This window comes from Caretta caretta, chromosome 5 (genome assembly GCF_965140235.1).
Source record: "Caretta caretta isolate rCarCar2 chromosome 5, rCarCar1.hap1, whole genome shotgun sequence".
In the NCBI taxonomy this organism is placed as follows: Eukaryota; Metazoa; Chordata; order Testudines; family Cheloniidae; genus Caretta; species Caretta caretta.
In genome coordinates this window covers 90,165,143-90,187,486 of record NC_134210.1, presented here as the reverse complement: position 1 = coordinate 90,187,486, position 22,344 = coordinate 90,165,143, and the positions used below count along the sequence as shown (strand labels likewise).

The following is a 22,344-nucleotide window of genomic DNA, read 5'->3' as shown; positions in this document are numbered from 1 at the left end:
CAATATCACCGCTTCCTCTGGTGCGGAAGATGAGTGTGGGGCAGGTGGTGTATCATCCATGTCTGCCTGTGATAGTATCTCTTCCTCGTCTATCTCTGTCTCAGGGAGGTCAGAGGTTTCTCTGTGTGGCAAGGATGGAGGTACTCTGAATCCCCTTCTGGTTGGAGAAGGGGGGCCAGAATATGGGTTCTGGTATGTGGCCCAAGGACCCATTGTGGCCATTGCATGGGGTAAGGTGGTAATGGGTAAGGCCAGTGTTGTGCATACCAGGGCTGAGAATGCTCGAAGGAAAGAGGCTTAGGCTTTGTAACCTTCCCTGTAGGTCTCATCTGTGATGGTGATGAATGTTGGGAGGAGAAGCAGTTGTCCTTCACGTCTTCTTCCTCGTCGCTATGCATGGAGATCGGTGCAGGAGACAAAGGACAGTACCGTGGTATGTAGCTCAGGGAGTGTTCAGTGCTGAGCAGTAGTGACTGCAGTGCAGAGGAAACCTCTATGTCACTGTGGCCTAGGAGCTGCGCTGGTACCGCCTTGAGTGCTGCCCTTGGAGCACTGACCGGTGCTGGGTTCGGATTGTTAGCCAGCATTGAGTTGTAAGTCGGTGCCGGTAGCATTGATTGCGGTGCCAATGCCTGTGCCGCACTCCGCAGTGGGGTTGTCCGTGCCATGGAGGAGGCTTGACGTCTCGACTCCAGTGCCATGCGTTGAGGCTCAGCAGAGGTCCGCTGAGGAATGGTGTCGGAGGAGCCCAGTGCCTCATAAGTGCTCTCTCTCTAGATGAGTTGAGCACGGAGGGTGAAGACCTCACTGGGGGAAGCTCTCTTTTTGTGAGAGTCCCTTGTTCAAGAGGTCAAGGCTCACTTCCTGACAATTCTGGAAGTCAGAGCCTTATCGCTGCTTAGGGATCTTGCTTTAGGAGACTCCCTGGAGGACATCTCTTGCGGAGGTTGGAGGGATTTCTCCATCATAAGCATTTTCAAACTGAAATCCCTATCACATCTTGCTCTTGACTTCAAGTTGCTGCAGTATATGCATTTCTGGGAGATATGAGTTTCTCAGGATGTGTGGCCATCAGAGACCGGCATAAGTCACACTTTTTAAATCCTGTTGAGCCCAGAATGACTACAATTAAGTCCCTCCCAGAACCTGCTGGATAGATGAGGGCGGGAAGTTAAATGGAGTGGTAAACCGTAGAGCTATTCCTAAACTGAGAACTAAATAAAGAATTTATTTTCTATTTTTTATTTTAAGAAAAAAAGCCTTTAAGAGGAACTAACTAAACTATGTAACTATGTATAGACTAATACTAAGATATTATGTAATGTTTTTCTTTCTTTCTTTCAGAAAGTATCAAGGCTAGCACTGCCACAGAGGTCCCTCTCAATCATCCTCGGTTGCAGATGGAACTGAAGGGACAAGAGGCTAGAAGAGGCTCCAACGGCTGCAGGAGACAGCTCCTGCACACGCCCTTCCCCCAACCAAGTACTGCTGCAAAAAATCTCCGATCTCCGGCGCAGGCACGCACAGGCACCTAGAGTGGAGCACCCACAGGGACACCATTCGAAGAAGAACATTAGCTTTCTTCCAGTTTTCTGGTCATCCCCAGTGTTCCAGGACTTACTGAAAATCAACATTAACAGTCCAGTGAGATCCTCAGCCCGCTCTTTTAAAACCCCTGGATGCAAGTTATCTGACTTGCTAACTTAAATGTGTCTAACATTAGTGTCTGCTGTTTAACATCCTTCTGAAATAATAGTGAATGGAAAGAATGTTACCGTATGATATGATTACATCATCCGTTTTTCCCCAAATACATAAAAGAAATATTTATTGAACGTTTATTGTTTTTTCTGCATTATTATTGATAATTCTACCATTTCCATCTACTAATGGACCAACTAATGTTAAGACTCTTTTTTTTCCTAATATACTTTAATAATTCCTTATTGTCCTTAACTCTGCTGGCCATAAATTTCTCCTTATGTTCCTTTGCTTTTCTTATCAAATTTTTACAGTTCCTAGCTTTTGATTTATATTCATTACTGTCAATTTCCCTTTTCTTCTTCAAATGTGTCTTTTGGGCAGCTCATAAAGTGTTCTTAAACAATTCCTCATTATCAGTCACATTTTTCTGATTAATTTCTTCCTTCCAGCTGATTTGATTTATAACTGTTTTCAGCCTTGTGAAATTGGCCCTTTTAAAGCACCAAGTATACATATCACTGATCTGGAGTTTATTCTGATTGCACATTATAAATATAACCCAGTCTTGATCACTTGTACCTGTGCTACGATTAATTTTTAGCTATGTGATCAGTTTCTCTTTATCTGTCAAGATGAGGCAGAAGACAGAATTCCCCCATGGTGGATGCAACACTTTCTGAGTTAGGAAATTGTCATCTATAGCCTTTTCAAATTCCAAGGATGTATTAAAACCAGCAGCACATCACCTCCAGCATATGTCACTCCAACTGAAGTCCCCCATCATCATACAGCTTTTTTATCCCTACACATTAAAAGATAGGTGCGTAAAGAGTTGGTTATCCTTTCTCCTAGTGTGTTTTGGTAGTCTGTAGCAGACATCAACTAATATCCCACCTTGTGCTTAGCATACCAAGTAGCTTAGAGAAGAGTTTTAACTGTGCGGGTGGATAAGAAAGACCATTTTTAGAGACTGAGACGTAGCCTGGATGTGAGGACGTGGACAACGGACGAGTCAAAGGTGATGCCCGGGTTACAGGCCTAAGTGACAGGCAAGTTGATGGTGTTGTCCACAATAATGGAGAAAGAATTAGCGGGAAGGGTTTGGGGGAAAAGATTAATACCTCGGTTTTAGCCATGTTTAGCTTGAGCCACAAGCTAGACATCCATAAGGAGATGTCAGAGAAATAGGCCCACATTTTAGTTTGAACAAAAGGGGATAGGTGCTAGAAAGAAAAGCATATCTGAGAGTCATCACATGTAGAGGGTAGTTGAATTTGTGTTTGCTGATGAGGTTTGCAAGATACAAGGTGCAGAGGGGAAAAAAAACAGGGAACCAAGGACAGAACCCTGTGGGACCCCAACAGAAAGCTGGAGGAATAACAACATCCTCCAAAGGACACTGAATGTGTGATTAGAGAGGTAAGAGGAGAACCAAGAGAGAACAGTCACAGAAGACAAGATTTCAAGAAGAACATGGTTAAATGTGTTGAAGGCGGCTGACAGGTCAAGAAGGATGAGAATGAAGTACTGGTCCTGAGCTTTAGCTAGGAAGAGGTAATTAGACATTTTGGCAAGAGCGGAATGAAAGGGAAGGAAGCTGGATTAGAGAGAGGGTTTAGGATGGCATTGGAGGAGGGACTCTAGACAGCACTTGTAGACAGTGCATTCAATGAGTTTAGAGATGAAAGGGAGAAGAAAGATAGGGTGGTAATTGGCTGGGTTTTTTCCCCCAAGATTGGAAAGACTAGAGAATGCTTGTATTGTGAAGGGGAAAGAGCCAGAAGAAATAGAGCAGTTAACGAGAAGAATTGGGGGGGGGGGCAGAGAATTGCGAGTGGGCAAAAGGGAGATCAGGAGATGAGATGAGGAAAGCAAATAAACTTCTGCATCTGTGACGGATGCAAGATTTGTAGGAGTAAAGGAGAAGGCACGCTGAGGGGAGGGTGAAGGTTATATCGTATTTTGTAAATTTTCCCTTGGAAGAAATCTGAGAGAGAGAGAGAGAGAAGTGGAGGCAGGAGGAGCAGAGAGTTTGAGGATAGGGCCAAAGGTAGCAAAAAAGCAGAGGGGATTGTGGGTGTGAGATACAATCAGCTAGGAAGATGGCAGAACTGAAATAGAGAACAAATATGTAGTGGAGAAGTCAGACTGATCACAGGATTTCCACCGAAATCACTCCACAGTGTGAGAGCTGAAGCAAAGGAAGCAGATGTTGAGGATGAGCCAGGACTGAAGATCGGCAGGGTGGATTTTGAAATGGGAGAGAGAGGCAAAAGATTGAAGGGTGGAAGAGAGTGATGGATGGAGATAGTCAACAATCACGTCAATGGTAGAAAGAAAAGAGTAACAAAGCAATAGCACAGCATATAAAGTTCTTCGGAGAAATAGTTTCAGAACAAAATCGAGTTTAGGGAAAGAGAGTGAGTAATTTTAGTAAACCTCAAAAAATGAGAATTAAGTTTAAGTGGTATGATGGGGCTTACCAAAGCAATTAATTAGAGACAAAAAGCAGGAGTCCCTGAAAGAAAATCTGTATATGGAAATAGACCACAAGTATATACAAGGGAAATGAAGTCTGGAGTTAAGTAAAAGAATAGGAAAATTTATCCATGTTTATCTGAAAATTTCCTTAAGTAATAAGTTCACAGATCTATTACAATGTCAGCCTGTTTGCAGCATAGAGACAGACTTAGACCTGTAAGTCACTGGCAGAAGGGGAATGCCCCAGCTCCTGAATTTCCTCCAGCTGAGATAACTTCCACAGCCAGGAAAATTCAAATCTACTTTCTTAAAAGTACAGATTGTTTTAAATATACTTTGAGGAAAAACACAAATTTCTTCTGATGCAGAGAATGGTAAATTCCACTTAATGATAACAAAACCCATATCCTTGGATGTTAGTTTCCATCACTATTCTGGATGATCCATTTGTCTCCAGGGTGGGCCAGATCTGTGGATATTATTACTTAAGGAAAGAAAATTTTCAGATAAGCATGAGTAAATTTTCCTATTCTTCTTCATGCTAAGATCTACAGATCCATTACAATGGAATGTTCATAGCAATGTGCCTCCAGAGTGGGAAGCAGGATCATTCTTTAATTATGGACATCCAACCTGAGGTAGATCTTATGTAAATATCTCCTCCATCTTCCCCTGGGCACTAAGGCTCTTAGAAGACTTCTGCCAAATAAAGGAAATGGCATTGGCTGAGACTGGATGACCAATATATGGAACTTGGTGAACTAATGGCTATCTAACAGATCTGAATATGGGAGACATGACTACTCTTCCCTGAGACTGACAGTGCTCCTAAAGACTGGACTTTGGTCTTGTCTACATTTGCGGTGATATTTAGGGTCCATGCTGCAGAAAAAGGTAGGCTGTGTCCACATTGCAGTGTGTAGCGACACATGGCAGTGAAAGGCTCTGGCGAAAGGCTCCAGCTACTGGAGCCTTTCACCACTGCCTCCCTCCTGCCAGAGCCTTTTCCTGCTGCTGGACTCTTCCACTGCAGAAAGGAAAAGCTCTGACAGTGGGACACTACACTGCTAAAAATAGTCGTGTCAGCATGGAAGGCACTGCTTGGGGGTGTAGAGAGACATGTAAGGTATGTGTGTATATGTATATATATATATATACACACACACACACACACACACACCCTAGGGGTCTGGTGTGTCTATACACTTCTCACCTAAGCAGTGCCTCACTGTCTTTACACTTATTTATATCACTTATTTATCTCTGTACTCTACACACCACCATAAGTGAAGACCTACCCTTTGATGCTTAACCAAAGGAAGAGTATTTCTTGAGTTTATTTAGGGAACCATAGAATATCAGAGTTGGAAGAGACCTCAGGAGGTCATCTAGTCCAACCCCCCACTCAAAGCAGGACCAATCCCCAACTAAATCATCCCAGCCAGCACTTTGTCAAGCCTGACCTTAAAAACCTCAAAGGAAGGAGATTCCACCACCATCCTAGGTAACGCATTCCAGTGCTTCACCACCCTCCCAGTGAAAAAGTTTTTCCTAATATCCAACCTAAACCTCCCCCATTGCAACTTGAGACTATTACTGAGTGAATGCTATGAAAGTTGTGAGAACTACCTGTCTGAATTAGAAGCACAGTACTGCGTGTTACAGAAAGCCCTCAGCTTAAAATAAAAAAAAAAAAAAAAAAGCTCATCTGATCAGGGTTAGTAACCACTGGGAGGCCTACTTTAATGGACAGGAAGTATAGGGACATCTCCTTGACCTTTTTTGCTTGGACACAATAAAGCTCTCCTGGGCTATGACCATTCAAGGCTATGTTTCACTGATTAAACTAGTTAAACTATGGGCTTTTTATCACCCAGCAGAATAAGTTTTATTTGATTTCTTTTGGGGGGTACACGAGAATAATCGCTTCTTCCAAATATTCATTTTAACTTGTCTAGTCCCAATGGAGGGCTTGTCTTGCAATAGCAGACCTCCTCTGTGAGACAGAGACCTCAAAATTTCCAATGATAAGTTAATCAAGTTTGAGAGCCATAGCAGCATAAACAGTATTACTGCAACTCTCTCATTCCTATCCTTTGTATTTCCCTGGGGAGCAGTGGAAAAGATAGGAAGACTTATAGTAGGGACCCTACCCAGCTTTGCACAATGTCATTCACCACCTCACATCCCAGGTCCGGATACAGAGGCACTTTATTTACTGTTTCCAAATGCAAAGAAGTTGATTACCAGCCCAACAAATTGCCTTATGTTTAGTGAGATATTACTGGGTATAGGAGCTACTCATCTAATGTCTTCTGCCATGTAAGGCTTAACATTCATCTCTCCCTTGGCAGACAGTGCATGTAGAGATCAGAAACTTTGTTAGACCCAGGACAAGAGAATTTCTCTCTGGGATAGTGCCAATAGGGTTTTCATAATAACTACAAAAAACACAAACAGACGCAGATTGTCAAAAACAGAATAGGTCTGCTACTATGGAAGGAGCAGTACTCCGAGACCTCACTCAATCAGTGTGTTCCATCTGTGTTCTCTTTCTGGTACCCATCCCCTTAATTGAATCAGGCAAATCCCTTAAAAATCTGTTTCTCTTCATTCATCAATATGGGAATGGTTATTATACAACTGGGTCCAGATATCTGCCAATGGATGAGATAGGACAAGATGGAAAGGGGATACCCAGAATTAGGGCTTCGTATCATAAGAATTCTGAATCACTGAAACATGCTTGTGTATGAGATCAGAATTCCCAATAGGCTACAATAAGTACTGGATTTTTGTTTTTGTGACACCACTTGTTTTCTATTATGGCAACCTTCACCTTCGCTCAACATTCTTCTAATATGAGACCTTGTACTCGTTCTCAGCCCAGGCTTATGATTGACTTCCCTGGTATTGTGTGCCTGTTTGTTCTTGAATACAAGATATTCCAGGAACCATTATTTTCACTGTATATTAGCTTCAGTTTTATATCTGTAAAGAACCCTGATGAGAAAAATTGTCCAGGAAAAGATAAATGAATTGCCTTCTTCCCTAAAACCAGTATTATTCCTAGCATGATCCTAGAGAGAGCCTGGGAACACATGTAAGATCAAATGGTAATGATTAAAGTTGGAGGGGGAAAAAAGTCTGCCACTCATCTGCAAAACATAAGAACTGTCCGAGGATGGTAAAATGGGAATGTTTTAAAGACAAGCCTCCACTAGGAACTTATTTAGATGTTTTAGGCTGGGCCCTGCTCCATTTGTTCCCGATTCTCTGAGGCTAGAAATTGCTGCACTCCAACTCAGTCCCTGTTCCGCCTGATGTAGATGACAGATGATTTCATTTATGTTGTGACATTTACATGGGTTGCTATCTGGGGAAGGGACAAAGCTGTTCCTGAAATTCTTGCTTATCACCACAGGATACCCCCTCTGGTCAATGTCCAGTAACCCAGCTGAACAAAGTTATTGGTAGCCTTTTTGCTCCCAATTTGAGAGAGCTTGGCTCAAGTTCAAAGTCTCACTCTAGACACAGCTGGTTTAGAGGCCTGCAGTTAGTTCTGAGTCAACAAAACTCACTGACCCAGAACTCGCTCTAACTACCACTAGCAAAGAGGCATTTTCTCCTGCTGTACTTCACGGACTTCTTCAATTTGCCATATAATCTATACCCATTTCTATAGCGTCTGGCAGCAGTCAGGATTATTAAAGAAAATAAACTTTTCTAATCATTCTGAATAATCTCAGATTTCCATAAATATTCCCATTGTATCACTAAGATAAATGGGATGTGAACTGTCAGAGTGTCTGATCCCAAGGACCATGTCCAATATACCTGATGAAAGATATCAAGCCCACTTTGTTTTCTTTCCAGGGAGAATCACTTAGACCGTGTGGCAACCTGAATGGAACTTGGATGAATGAGCATAATTTGCAGGAGGGAAGAGTTTAGACGAGGCATCAGGAAAGTCAGTCAATCTGCACATGACTGGAATGCAGTTGCAGAAACTCTGTAAATAATTCACTGAATAAGGAGCCAGTTTAGTTTTACAAGCATGGAGTACTTTTATATTATTATCCTGCACCTGGTATACATTCACAGCAGTTAGTCTAGTGCAGTGGTTGTCAACCTGTGACCGGTGGACTGCTTGCAGCCCAATCAGCACACAGCTGTGACATCCTCAGAGCCATACAGGTAGTATTGAATGCAACCCAAAACAGTAAATAGGTTGAATGCATTGAATGCAGTCCACAATGGTAAACAGGTTGAGAACTACTGGTCTAGTGAGACCTACAGCAAGGAAAAGAGTGTGATTAACAGGCAAACAAAACAACACCTAGAACCAGAGCAAATAGGCAGCATGGTCTCAAGCTTCCTCCACGAGATTGGAAAAAGAGAGAAAGAAAGAGATCCTGCCTGAGTTTCAACGCTTTAAACCACAAGTAGGGATGTTTTGTACACCAATTAACCACTGGTGTATCAGTGCCTTCCAGAATGTTCCCTTAAAGGTCTCTGATTAACAGAAAGCAAGAAACTCCTTAATTTATAAGTATAAATTATACTGAAATATAAATGACAAATAAAGCTTAGCCTTATTCTGAAAAGATGGGCAAGTATGAAACTAGATTCTTCAGAGAACCAGAGTAACAGGTAAATAATCTTCCTCTCTCTAAAAGATATGATATTGACTGAATTTCTACCTTTGGGTATTAAATCTGGATGGACTGATTTAAATAGGGTTATTTAAATCAGCATGTGGAAAGTCTTGATTTAAATTGATTTTAATCAACTTTTCCATTTGTACTCAGGAATTTTGTTAAAAAAAGTGCATTTTCATTGGTTGATATAAACATTAAAACATGTTGATTTACAAGTAAATAGAGCTTTTACATTAGATTTGGTATATCCTAGGGTACGCTATAACTATATATATTTATTAAGCAATTATATAGCTTAATATTTTAGATTTGTATTAATTGTACATTTTTAGTACGTTAGAAAATGGTGAATGATACATTACTTATTTACTAGATAATTAACTTTTTGTGCATGATTTGTATCAAGCTGCATTGGATGGTAACTGGAATTTAATTAAACACACAAAACAGTATATACAATTTATTTTTATTCAACAAAACAAGCCCTTAATACAGTATAGGACCTATTTTGCCATATTTATAAAGCTTGACCTCAGAAGATAGAACTGGGGGAAAAATCTCTCTATATATAGAAAAGCAGCCTTTAACTCAAGATTTTTGATAGAGGCTCATGGATTCAGCTTTTTTTTATTTAAATGTTTTAAGAGATTATAATAAATTTAGGCCTTAACATATTTTGTATTCAATTCAGATGTCATTTTAAACCTGTTTATTTCTAAACCTGTTTATTTCTAAAAACATTTATAACAAATAAAATCAAAAAACCCTATTTAAGTTAAAAGAATCTGATTTTTTTTTTTAATTCATCTATTTCTATCCACCCTGGAAGGTAAATTCCACAAAAACATATATTCTTCAACTCATCAAGGGGCCAAAGCCATCTGAGGTTGTTTCTTCTGTCCTGGAGAATTAAAACTTCCCACAACTCCTTCCACCAAAAAGGCGGTGGAAAAGTTGGTGAAAAATATGCACAACCAGTAGTATGACAATCTTGTCCCTGAGATCAGAACAATAATACATAATCTACACTGCAGGCAAGAAAAAGTAAAAGGACATGCCTTTCTTTGCATTTGTACCAAGTCAACAAGTCCCATTTATACTTGAATACATTAAAATTGGTGGCAAAGGATCACTTTAAATGAGTACAAGAACATCCTCTCCCATAACTTGGATAAGAAGAAGGTTCTCTGGCTATGAATTTGACCTCCACCCAGCAAGTTCAACAGCAATGCATCAACCTGAGCATTGGTTTCATAGTCAAAACAATGCTCTGTTACACACTGTGAATTTAATCTAAAAGTGAAAGGATATAGTCCCAATCCTCTAAAAAGTTAGAAATACTTGGCCTTTTCCTCTCATTTGTGATATTTTTATACCCATGTAATGCCACTGACCTCAGCTGGATTAATCCTGATTTAAACTAATGTAAGAAAGAGGAAAACCATGGCCTAAACTTTTCAGCACAAGTATGTGAACATGAGATAAGAAGCTGTCTACTGATAATTAAATGTATACTCATCCCAGTACAGCACCTATGGCCTTCTGTCTTATATTAAGTCATTTCCCTCTTTCTGGAGATAAGCTCCACCCTGAAAAGGCTGTGGAATCAAAATTTTAGGGTTTTTTGTGTGAATTCAGATATTTTTAACAATACCTGGGGCTCTTATATCATGTTTTTCATTAGTAGATCTCAAAGTGCTTTACAAAGGAGGTAGGTATCCACCATGCATGTGAGGAGGCTGAGGCATAGAGACTTGCCCAAGGTCATCCAGGAGACCAGTGGCAGAGCTAGGAATAGAACCCTGGTCTCCTGAGTCCCAGTCTATCCACTAAGCCGCAAAGCCTCCCAAGGACTTGCTCAGGGAAGAATGTGTCACTCAACTTAGGTAACTCAGGCTTGATACAGGAGACTACTTACAATGGTGAAGGAAAACATGCTGAATTCTAGACTTTCAGCAATATAGAAAATGATAATACAGTAGACTGGGGAAGAGATAAAACTTTTTACAGAAATTCCAGTAAGAGCCCAGAAAGTCAGTCACAATGAATCTAGGTGAAAAAGGGGTATGCTTGTACCAATGTCTCTACTGGCTACTTCAGACTATGGTGAAAAACTGGGATGAATTAATTTAATTAATATACAACATGAAGCATATTGTCAAATGAAATCATGCTCCACTCGCAGCACACTGCTGTAAGAGCATCTTGCAAAGGAGTCTCAGGTATTTTTCCCTCCATCTACACATACACAGAATAAGATCTTCTTAGTAAAGGTTCATTTAGGACACTAAATCCACAAGCAACAAAGGTTATTTCTGCTGCAGAATAAAAAGATTATATGGCATCGAGAGCAACTTTTTCTTTTAAGTTTAGAACACCATGTGTTTATTTACAAAATTTAATACCATTCCCTAGGAATTTGGAACTGTCCATTAATTCTTTTGAATTAGACAAGATGTGTTTTCTTTGGGTTTCTTAAAAGAATACCTTTACAGAGAAAGATTCCAGCTAGTTACACAGACTATACAATTAAATTTACTATACTATTACAATTTACACAGATTATTGCAATTAAATTTAGATAAGATTTAAATTAATTCCATTAATAATAAATTATATTAAATAAATTATTTAACTTATTATAATAAATTATTATATTTGTTTACTATACTGTATTATATGTAATTACTTTAATATAAATTATATTATATAATTTAATTTAATATAATATAATTTATTTAATAAATTAAATTAATTAAATTTAGATAAGATTTACATTAATTCTTATGGGGAAATTGGATTCACTTAAAATCATTTCACTTACAGTAGAATTTTCAGGAACATAACTACAACGTTAAGCAAGGAGTTACTGTAGCTCTCATATTCTAATGGAAGGGAATTCCTCATGAATTTACGTCAGTTTATGACAGATGAGAACTTTTGATATACAGTATGTGAAGTATTTGCTAGTGGTATGTCTCTTGCTCTAAGAAAACTGGGGTCTCTCATATGTCAATTTAGCTGTATATCATGATAAATTTATCACAGTGCTTTGAATATTTCAGTACAGTCACAGTTAATCTAGATTTGGAAAATAAACCTGTCTAGTAGCTCTTGAAGTAGGGAAGAATGATAGTTTTGCAGTTAAAATACAGATCTGGGAGCCAGAAGACTTGAGTCTGATTCCCAGCACTGACACAGACCTCCTGTGTGATGCTGGTCCAATCACGTAATCTTCTTGTACCTGATTTTCATCCTATAAAATTGGGACAATACATATTAATCTCACAAGGATCTTATGAAGCTCAATTTATTAATGTCTGTAAAATGCTTCGAAATCTACAGATAGAAACCACCATAGAAATGCAAAGGATGATTATTGTTACTTTACATTCCCCAATCATTTGTGTTCATGAAACAAACCATAATACTTAGGAAGCTCTTTGGGGCAGGGTCCATCCTTTTCTTTTGTAGGTGTACCACACCTAGCACAATGGGATCCCGGTCCTTGACCATCCCTAGATGCTACATAACACATAATGTGAACTTGTACTGTTAGTAACTAAAAATGGCATTGCAGAGCTCCATGTTCATTGTGTCTCAATGATGTCATATCAAATTTGTTACATTTGCAAGTCAAAAGATTTTCTCCCCCTAACTGAGAGCCCATAAACTCTGAGCTCTGACAGTCAGTCTGGGCTTCTTAGGATATAGATATTCAGGCCTGTCTGTAAAGGCCTATATTCTAAGAATTTAGGTGTATTCTTATCACTTAGCTAGTTATAGAGGTATAAAAGAAAATCAAAATCACCGTCTGCCAGTGTAAGGGCCTTCTCTTACCGTGACAGTCTGAGGCCCTGTTCTTAGGCTAAGGCCTTTGGCTAAGCAGCAGAGGCAGCCATAAGCTGGGAAGCGAACAGTCACATCCTCACATTCCAAACTAGTCACATTGAAATAAGGTGCTACTGGGCTGTTAGGAATACAATCCTGTCCCAATAATGCCTATCGCCTCCAGAGAAAGGGAAGTGCCTAGAAGATGTAAAAGGAAACTTAGTTTGATAGCATCCTGTTGGCCAAGAACTCACTTATCAATAGCTGGGATGTGAAATCCTCATTTCTTTATTGTTCTATCACTGTAGTCCCATTTCCCTATTGTTTGTCTGTATAATCTCTGTCTGGTTCTGTGATTGTTTCTGTCTGCTGTATAATTAATTTTGCTGGGTGTAAACCAATTAAGGTGGTGGGATATAATTGGTTAAATAATCATGTTACAATAGATTAGAATTGCTTAGTTACATTTTAATAAAATGATTGGTTAAGGTATGGCTAAGCAGAACACAAGTTTTACTATATAGTCTGCAGTCAATCAGGAACTAAGGGGGGGAATGGGAACAGGGAATGGGGGTGGGGAAATTGGAATCATGTTTTGCTAAGGGGGGGGGGGAATGGGAACAGGGACACAGGTAAGCCTCTGTGGTGTCAGAGCTGGGAAGGGGGACACTAAGGAAGGAAACTGGAATCTTGCTTACTGGAAGTTCACCCCAATAAACATTGAATTGTTTGCAAGTTTGGACTTCGGGTACTGTTGCTCTCTGTTCATGTGAGAAGGACCAGGGAAGTAAGTGGGTGATGGAATAAGCCCCATAACATCATTCTTTCCGTATTATGGATCCATCGTTAATAATGACTTAAAGCCAAATTCAGATATACCCATGCAACTGTGCACCTGTGCAATCTACTTATGACTAAAGGGGTTGTACAGGTGTAGCTGAGGGCATAATTTTACCTACACAAAACATATTACTGGTGCTGATGCACAAGACGGAAAGAACACAGTTTAACTGCAAAAGCCAAGGAAGAGTTTGTGAGGCTGGCAGTTGGAAAAAAATCTTGTTTCTTGAAAATGGAACAAATTTGATATCATAGAATATCAGGGTTGGAAGGGATCTCAGGAGGTCATCTAGTCCAACCACCTGCTCAAAGCAGGGCCAATACCCAACTAAATCATCCCAGCCAGGGCTTTGTCAAGACTGACCTTAAAAATATCTAAGGAAGGAGATTCCACCACCTCCCTAGGTAACACATTCCAGTGTTTCACCACCCTCCTAGTGAAAAAGTTTTTCCTAATATCCAACCTAAACCTCCCCCACTGCAACTTGAGACCATTGCTTCTTGTTCTGTCATCTGCCACCACTGAGAACAGTCTAGATCCATCCTCTTTGGAACCCCCCTTTCAGATAGTTGAAAGCAGCTATCAAATCCCCCCTCATTCTTCTCTTCCGCAGACTAAACAATCCCAGTTCCCTCAGCCTCTCCTCATAAGTCATGTGTTCCAGTCCCCTAATCATTTTTGTTGCCCTCCGCTGGACTCTTTCCAATTTTTCAACATCCTTCTTGTAGTGTGGGGCCCAAAACTGGACACAGTACTCCAGATGAGGCCTCACCAATGTCAAATAGAGGGGAATGATCACGTCCCTCGATCTGCTGGCAATGCCCCTGTGTATACATCCCAAAATGCCATTGGCCTTCTTGGCAACAAGGGCACACCGTTGACTCATATCCAGCTTCTCGTCCATTGTAACCCCTAGGTCCTTTTCTGCAGGACTGCTGCTGAGCCATTTGGTCCCTAGTCTGTAGCAGTGCATGGGGTTCTTCCGTCCTAAGTGCAGGACTCTGCACTTGTCCTTGAAACTCATCAAAACTTGAAACTTTTGGCCCAATCCTCTAATTAGTCTAGGTCCCTCTGTATCCTATCCCTACCCTCCAGCGTATCTACCACTCCTCCCAGTTTAGTGTCATCTGCAAACTTGCTGAGAGTGCAATCCACACCATCCTCCAGATCATTTATGAAGATATTGAACAAAACCGGCCTGAGGACCAACCCTTGGGGCACTCCACTTGATACCGGCTGCCAACTAGACATGGAGCCATTGATCACTACCCGTTGAGCCCGACAATCTAGCCAACTTCCTATCCACCTTATAGTCCATTCATCCAGCCCACACTTCTTTAACTTGCTGGCAAGAATACTGTGGGAGACCGTATCAAAAGCTTTGCTAAAGTCAAGGAACAACACGTCCACCGCTTTCCCTTCATCCACAGAGCCAGTTATCTCGTCATAGAAGTCAATTAGATTAGTCTGGCATGACTTGCCCTTGGTGAATTCATGCTGACTGTTCCTGATCACTTTCCTCTCCTCTAAGTACTTCAGAATTGATTCCTTGAGAACCTGCTCCATGATTTTTCCAGGGACTGAGGTGAGGCTGACTAGCCTGTAGTTCCCAGGATCCTCCTTCTTCCCTTTTTTAAAGATGGGCACTACATTAGCCTTTTTCTAGTCGTCCAGGACTTCCCTGGGTCGCCATGAGTTTTCAAAGATAATGGCCAATGGCTCTGCAATCACATCCGCCAACTCCTTTAGCACTCTCGGATGCAGCGCATCCGGCCCCATGGACTTGTGCTCGTCCAGCTTTTCTAAATAGTCCCGAACCACTTCTTTCTCCAGAGAGGGCTGGTCGCCTCCTCCCCATGCTGTGCTGCCCAGTGCAGTAGTCTGGGAGCTGACCTTGTTCGTGAAGACAGAGACAAAAAAAGCATTGAGTACATTAGCTTTTTCCACATCCTCTGTCACTAGGTTGCCTCCCTCATTCAGTAAGGGGCCCACACTTCCCTTGACTTTCTTCTTGTTGCTAGCATACCGGAAGAAACCCTTCTTGTTACTCTTAACATCTCTTGCTAGCTGCAACTCCAAGTGTGATTTAGCCTTCCCGATTTCACTCCTGTATCCCTGAGCAACATTTTTATACTCTTCCCTGGTCAGTTGTCCAATCTTCCACTTCTTGTAAGCTTCTTTTTTGTGTTCAAGATCAGCAAGGATTTCACTGTTAAGCCAAGCTGGTTGCCTGCCATATTTACTATTCTTTCGACACATCGGGATGGTTTGTCCCTGTAACCTCAATAAAGATTCTTTAAAATACAGCCAGCTCTCCTGGACTCCTTTCCCCCTCATGTTATTCTCCCAGGGGATCCTGCCCATCAGTTCCCTGAGGGAGTCAAAGTCTGCTTTTCTGAAGTCCAGGGTCTGTATTCTGTTGCTCTCCTTTCTTCCCTGTGTCAGGATCCTGAACTCAACCATCTCATGGTCACTGCCTCCCAGGTTCCCATCCACTTTAGCTTCCCCTACTAATTCTTCCCGGTTTGTGAGCAGCAGGTCAAGAAGAGCTCTGCCCCTAGGGTTCCTCCAGCACTTGCACCAGGAAATTGTCCCCTACCCTTTCCAAAAACTTCTTGGATTTTCTGTGCACCGCTGTATTGCTCTCCCAGCAGATATCAGGGTGATTGAAGTATCCCATGAGAACCAGGGCCTGTGATCTAGTAACTTCCGTGAGTTGCTGGAAGAAAGCCTCGTCCACTTCATCCACCTGGTCCGGTGGTCTATAGCAGACTCCCACCACGACATCACCCTTGTTGCTCACACTTCTAAACTTAATCCAGAGACACTCAGGTTTTTCTGCAGTTTCATACTTGAGCTCTGAGCAGTCATACTGCTCCCTTACATACAGTGCAACTCCCCCACCTTTTCTGTCCTGCCTGTCCTTCCTGAACAGTTTATATCCATCCATGACAGTACTCCAGTCACGTGAGTTATCCCACCAAGTCTCTGTTATTCCAACCACATCATAATTGAAAACCAATGAGACATGCTGAAAATGGAAGTCCATTATCAGAGATATCGACCTGGCTCAGACTTTTAGGGATATTTATGAAAAAAAATTAGGGGGGAATTAGGGAGGTTGCTTGGATTAGTGGCAACTCTCAAAGGTGCGATGCCAAACAAAAATACAGGGGGCCTGGGGTAGTGCTTTAAATGCTTGCAGTGCATTTTAGATGCACTTCTGTGAACATTATAGTAACAACAGTGGTACAAACTGAGGTAACATTTTATTTAGTAACATCAGTAACCAGATCAGGTCTGATCACGATATTGGCCACATCCTCACTGCTTTGCAAGCAGGTTTCTTTGCTTGGTCTTTCGCAAGAATACTTTGCCGGATTTTTCAAGTGGCAGGGTTGACTAAGTAAGTCCACTTTAGTGATCATCAGTGATTCCAAACCTTTATCACCAAGATTTGTTCTGAACTCAGTTTGTTTCCCACGCAGAATACAAAATTCTGTATCAGAGTTTCTTTGAAGATCACTTGCATTATCTGAGCTAGAGCATTGTATGCTGTTTTGCCATAGGCTTCCGTTATCTGTGACATGGTATGCCATTGTTCATCACAACTGGTGCACACTGGAACAGATGACATGTCATTGATCTGACACCAAGGAAACCGCTCCTGTAGTGTGTCTTGCTGTGAATAATCCTTCAGCAGATACAGAAATCACTGCAGAAGACTGAATAAGTGACATCTGAGTGTGAGAATCAGCAACTCCTCTTTTTGCAGCGTTCAGTTCGTCAAAGATCATGATTGTATAGTCTAAGAACAGGCAATAAGGTTTCACTTGTGAAGAAATCATCAAGTGTCTTATACGATCACAACTTTCAATGCCTAGTTCTGCAGCTTGTTTTTGGCATAGGAATGGCATCCGATGTCAGTTCAGTTGCTTTGTCATGCTTGGCATCAGCAACCTAACCTGTATGCTTGCAGTCGCAATGCTTTTGAGATAATCTTTGTTTTGCTGCAATGCCCAGTTTCGACTTTGATAACTGGCTGTGGGTCGCTACTACTCCAGGTTCAATTTTTGATTGTTGCTAATATAGCTGATTTCAGCTCTGCGTGGCCCATCTTGACTTTCACTAGGTTATCGCTTATGGTCTGGTTTTGTGGCTTGTCACCTCAGCACAAGACTTATCAGCATCTGTGTTGGTTTTTTATTTTGCTGCAAAGGAAGACAATGTAGACTGACAGTCGTAACTTTGCACCTGATGCCCCAAGAATGAACTTCCAATTTTGCTGCTTCAGTCCAGAAGAACATGGTGAGTAGTTCCCACTGCTGGATGAGCTGAGTCAGACACAGACCAAGCAACAGCCAGCATGTACTTACATGTTTCATTATCTTATAGATCTATACATCACACAGCTTCTGACAGATGATGAGCTCCATGCTCTGGTCAAAAAATATTAGATGTCAGTAAGAAGTTCATCTACAGTGATGGGCAGGAACTTCGTACTTTTCTCAGCCACAATGTGCACAAAATGACATAGGATTATGGAAAATTAGGGAGGGTTGGAATCTCGGCATTACACATTTTTACAATGCCACTTTTCAGCATAGAACCATGCTTTAAGTTTATCAGAGGAGCCTTAACTCAGAAATCCCTGACATCAGAAGGTTTAAATCTTAAGCAATGTTGAATTAATAGAGAGTTATCTCTTTCCAAAGCTATTCCTTAGTATATTTATATACTCTCTATACTGCTACTCTATTTGTATTCCTGGGATCACTGAAGCCCAATAATGAAAAACCTCTCTTTCTTTTCCATTCACCTTCAGTACTACTTCAGCACAAATATAAAATGCAAATGATATTCCCACCTTCTATATTAAACATTCCTCTGAAGATTGCTTATAAAACACTCTGAAGATAATATGTGCTATATAATTATTTCAGTATAAGAAAAACTATTGCTAGAGCTACAAATCAGACATGCCATCTTCTAAAATGAATACTCAGCCATAAACATAACAGCTCTACAATTGTACGGAAATACTAAAAACACACTTAGGGAAAAGGAAAGATATTATAGAATAAGAGAAAATCAGAGACAACATAGAATAATGAAAAAAAACAGAAGGAACAGAGATGAAACACAAAGAAAAATAGTATGTAACAGTCAGTGGCCATGTACATACAGACATAAAACATATGTGCAACATGGGAAATAGAAATCTTGATTTTCTTTTCCCAAATCACAAGACTGTCACTAGGAAAATCTCCACTGGGGGTAGACAGTATTAGGGTTTATAGCCACTTTACAAAAGAACTAGAGGGCAAGAATTTAAGAGATCTATTTCTATCCAAAAGATGGCAATGGTGAAGAAATATCAGCCCATACATTATCTAAAGATGGATGGGGAGAGATGAGACAGCAGGAAGGAAGAAAAAAAATAACCAAAAAGATAAGATGAAAGGACAGGAGCAGAGAAGAGAGCTTGTTGTCTATCCCAAAATTTACAAGACAATGATTTTCATGGGCCTGTCACTATTTTTAAAGTGTCCCAAATTTATCTGAAATAGGACCTATCACCATAATGTTGTGGCACAAACCGTCATCCCACAAAGATAGGAAGGTGGCAACCCTAACATAAGAAAAGCAAAATGTGGGTTAAAAAGTATACAGAAAATTGATCCGCTATAAAACAAGGTCTTAACAGTCACAGATAGGAAAGCTTCAAAAAAAAGAATTCAGGCATTTTTGAAGTGGATGGAACAATAGAGAAGGTCTGAATCATCATCAGTAAAGAAGAGAGGGAATGGTATTATGTTTACTTGCTACCTATTTTTCAAGTTTTCTGGAAGGTGGATTTTTGAAATCCCATCTACAATTGTGAGTAAAAACCTCAGACAAACTTGGCTGCTTCTCCTGAAATTTCTTTTCCCTCCATTTGTATCCCTCCATTAGCTCCCACTTCTCTATGTTTGATGCAATAAACTGCTTGTATTCACTTTCAATGCCCTTCACAGTTAATCCCCACACTACCAATCATCTCTCATTTGCTATCAAGCTGCCAGCACTCACCTCCCCTCGGCTCATGATGTTAGTAAGTCCACTTGTTTAGTTTTATTTCTGCTTTCTCCCATTCTGTCCCTCATGCTTGGGAGGCCTTCCCCATCTGCAAAACTACCTCATTATCCACTTTCAAATCCCTCTTCAAAACTCTCCTTTGTCATGATGACTGCAATATATTTGATAACAGTTAGGCTGCTGGTTTGTTATGACCACTGCCTATTATGTTGACAAATACTATATCAGGGGTTCTCAAACTGTGGTCGGGACCCCTCGGGGGTCACAAGGCTATTACGTGTGGGGGTCGCGAGCTGTCAGCCTCCACCCCAAACCCCGCTTTGCCTCCAGCATTTATAATGGCTTTAAATATATAAAAATGTGTTTTTAATTTACAAGGGAGGGTCGCACTCAGAGGCTTGCTCTGTGAAAGAAGTCACCAGTAAAAAAGTTTGAGAACCACTGTACTATATCATTTCCTTATACTCCTCTGCCTGTCTTTTGTCTTATGCTTCAGATTGTAAACTCCTTGGAGCAGGCACCATTTGTGGTTGTTCTGTGTTCAGCGCCTAATTCAGTGGGATCCTGGTCCATGACTAGGGTTCCTAGGCACAACAGTAATATAAATAACTTCATTTTGAAAAAAAGACTAGATACACTGTGGCAAAAGATGCACATTGACAGTTTCTGCCCTAGAGCACAGAAGTCTCAAAATGTTGGCTTACACCGTGCAAAAGTTGGGTTCAGATTGTTCGAGACCAGGTATAACGAAGTTGCAAGTTATTTGTTCTCCTCTCAGTAGATCTTTTGGATGTGTATTTGTATGCTAAAATTGTATGCTGTTGGCATGAGGCCTAAAGCCATTTGCTATAAACTGTACAGTGACTTTATGATTCCCACTTGCCATCCTAACCTGAGACTGGATGGTTAGGGCCATTGGTAACAGATACAGAGACTTTCATCACTGTATTGTGAATTCAAATCCAGATTTTGTTAGTAACTGACAGAAACAGACCAGTTGTTTTCTGATGGTTGTGACCTATGTGAAATGAATATTTACATATGTTGTCTCCTTGCAGTTCCTAGTATATACATGTCAGAATCACAAAAGTCACCCCCATGTTTGACAGTAATTGACAATCTTGTTGGCTTTCTCAAAAAAGTTCAAAAATAACCAGGGCAAGCTGACTTAACTATCTTCTCTCAGCTGCAGAACAAGGAGGAAACACAACAGCAAGGTAGCAAGGAGAAGCTAGCAATGCTGTATGGCAAGCAATGTACATTAATGAATATGAATTTATGGCAAAGTACCATGAGAAGAGTCACAGTGTAAACCCTTTCCATACACCTTACGCAAAACGTTACAAATACAGAACCAAATACAGCCCTGATATTGCTATACTGTCTTTAGTAGTAACAGGAATGAATTTGTTCTGTAATGGCTTCCCTACCTTACAGGCAAAGTGTGAGGTTTAATTCACTGACGTTTATAAAGAGCTTTGTTGTGGTCAAGTGGAAGATGCCCAAGAAATGCAAAATATTATTAGGAACTGAGTAAATCCTGGCAAAGTTAAACCCACCCCCCGTTTTCCAAGAGCTGCAAGGGATTTAGAGATGTGATTCCCATTGAGTGTTAGGGCGTCAGCTGTGTATAGTTTAAACAGGCATCATCTGATGAAGTGAGCTGTAGCTCAGGAAACCTTATGCTCAAATAAATTGGTTAGTCTCTAAGGTGCCACAAGTACTCCTTTTCTTTTTGTTAACCTAGTTAGTTTCAAGCTAGGGAGAAGCAGCCCCAGGTGCCCCGCTTGGCGCTGCAGAGACCCTGCCCCTGCTCGGGGCTGCCACACACCCTGGGGAATAGGGTGACCAGAGAGCAAATGTGAAAAGATCGGGGTGGAGGGTAAATAGGAGCTTATATAAGAAAAAGACCCCAAAATCGGGACTGCCCCTAAAAAAATCGGGACATCTGCTCACCCTACAGGGGAAACGCTTCTCACCAGCGCAAAGGGACCAAGCCGGGATCAGCTGAAGAACACCCTGTTCTCACCTCCGCCAGTGCCGGCGCCCTCAGGACTGGGCGCTGCCCGGAGCGAGGGGCGGGTGCCAGCGCAGGGTCCCGACCCCCGCGGGGGTGGGGGGGGAGAAGGGGGGAACCCCGCGAGCGAGGCGGCAGCAGCAGCAGCAGGGCCTCGCAGCGCCCCGGACCGGAGCCACTGCGGAAGGGACCCACACCCGTCCCCCGCGACCGGGCCCGCCCGGAGCGGAAGGCACGGGCACGGCACCGCCCCCCCGCCGGCGGCCGCAGAGCAGCCTCTAACCTCACCGCCCGGCGCTGGGGGGCAATTTCGGCCTCCCCCTTGGCGCCTGAGGGACACGGGCCCCCCCTGCCCCGATAATGGAAAATGACCCCGGACCCTCCCCAAGCCCCGCCCCCTCCTCTTACCCCGTGGCCCCGGGCCTCGCGCCGCGCCGCCGGTTTGGAAATTTCGCGCCTCCTGGGACGCCTGCGCTGGAGTGACGTTACGACGCCTCCTCCCCGCCCTAACCAGCTGCTCCTAACGCGCGTGCGCGCATGGGGTGGGGCTATAGGGAAGGGCGGTATTGGGGTCGGACCCCTGGGGGCGGTGGGGAAGAAAAACGGAGAGAAGCTGGCACGTGGGGCCTGGAGGGCAGTAGCGAGCTCGGGGAGCGTAGGCGGGAAGGAGCTGAGCAGGACTAGCTGGATGGGAAGAAACGTGTTATATTTAGGCAAAACATCACTGTTAT

At 41.9% G+C, this 22,344-nt stretch overlaps 1 protein-coding gene across 6 annotated transcripts in view; it reads right to left on the bottom strand.

Annotated features, from left to right (window-relative positions):
- The window catches only part of FANCC (FA complementation group C), a 151,623-nt gene extending 129,531 nt beyond the window's left edge, over positions 1-22,092 (bottom strand). For 3 of the 6 annotated variants that reach the window (XM_048850183.1, XM_075128651.1, XM_075128652.1), the window contains exon 1: positions 22,022-22,092. The gene's annotated coding sequence lies outside the window, so the exon portion shown is untranslated. Of the gene's footprint in view, positions 1-12,049; positions 12,103-21,575; positions 21,813-22,021 lie in introns of those variants that run through there. The other 3 variants (XM_048850185.2, XM_048850182.2, XM_048850181.2) reach the window with 3 other exon arrangements.
- Between the last annotated feature and the right edge of the window lie 252 nt (positions 22,093-22,344).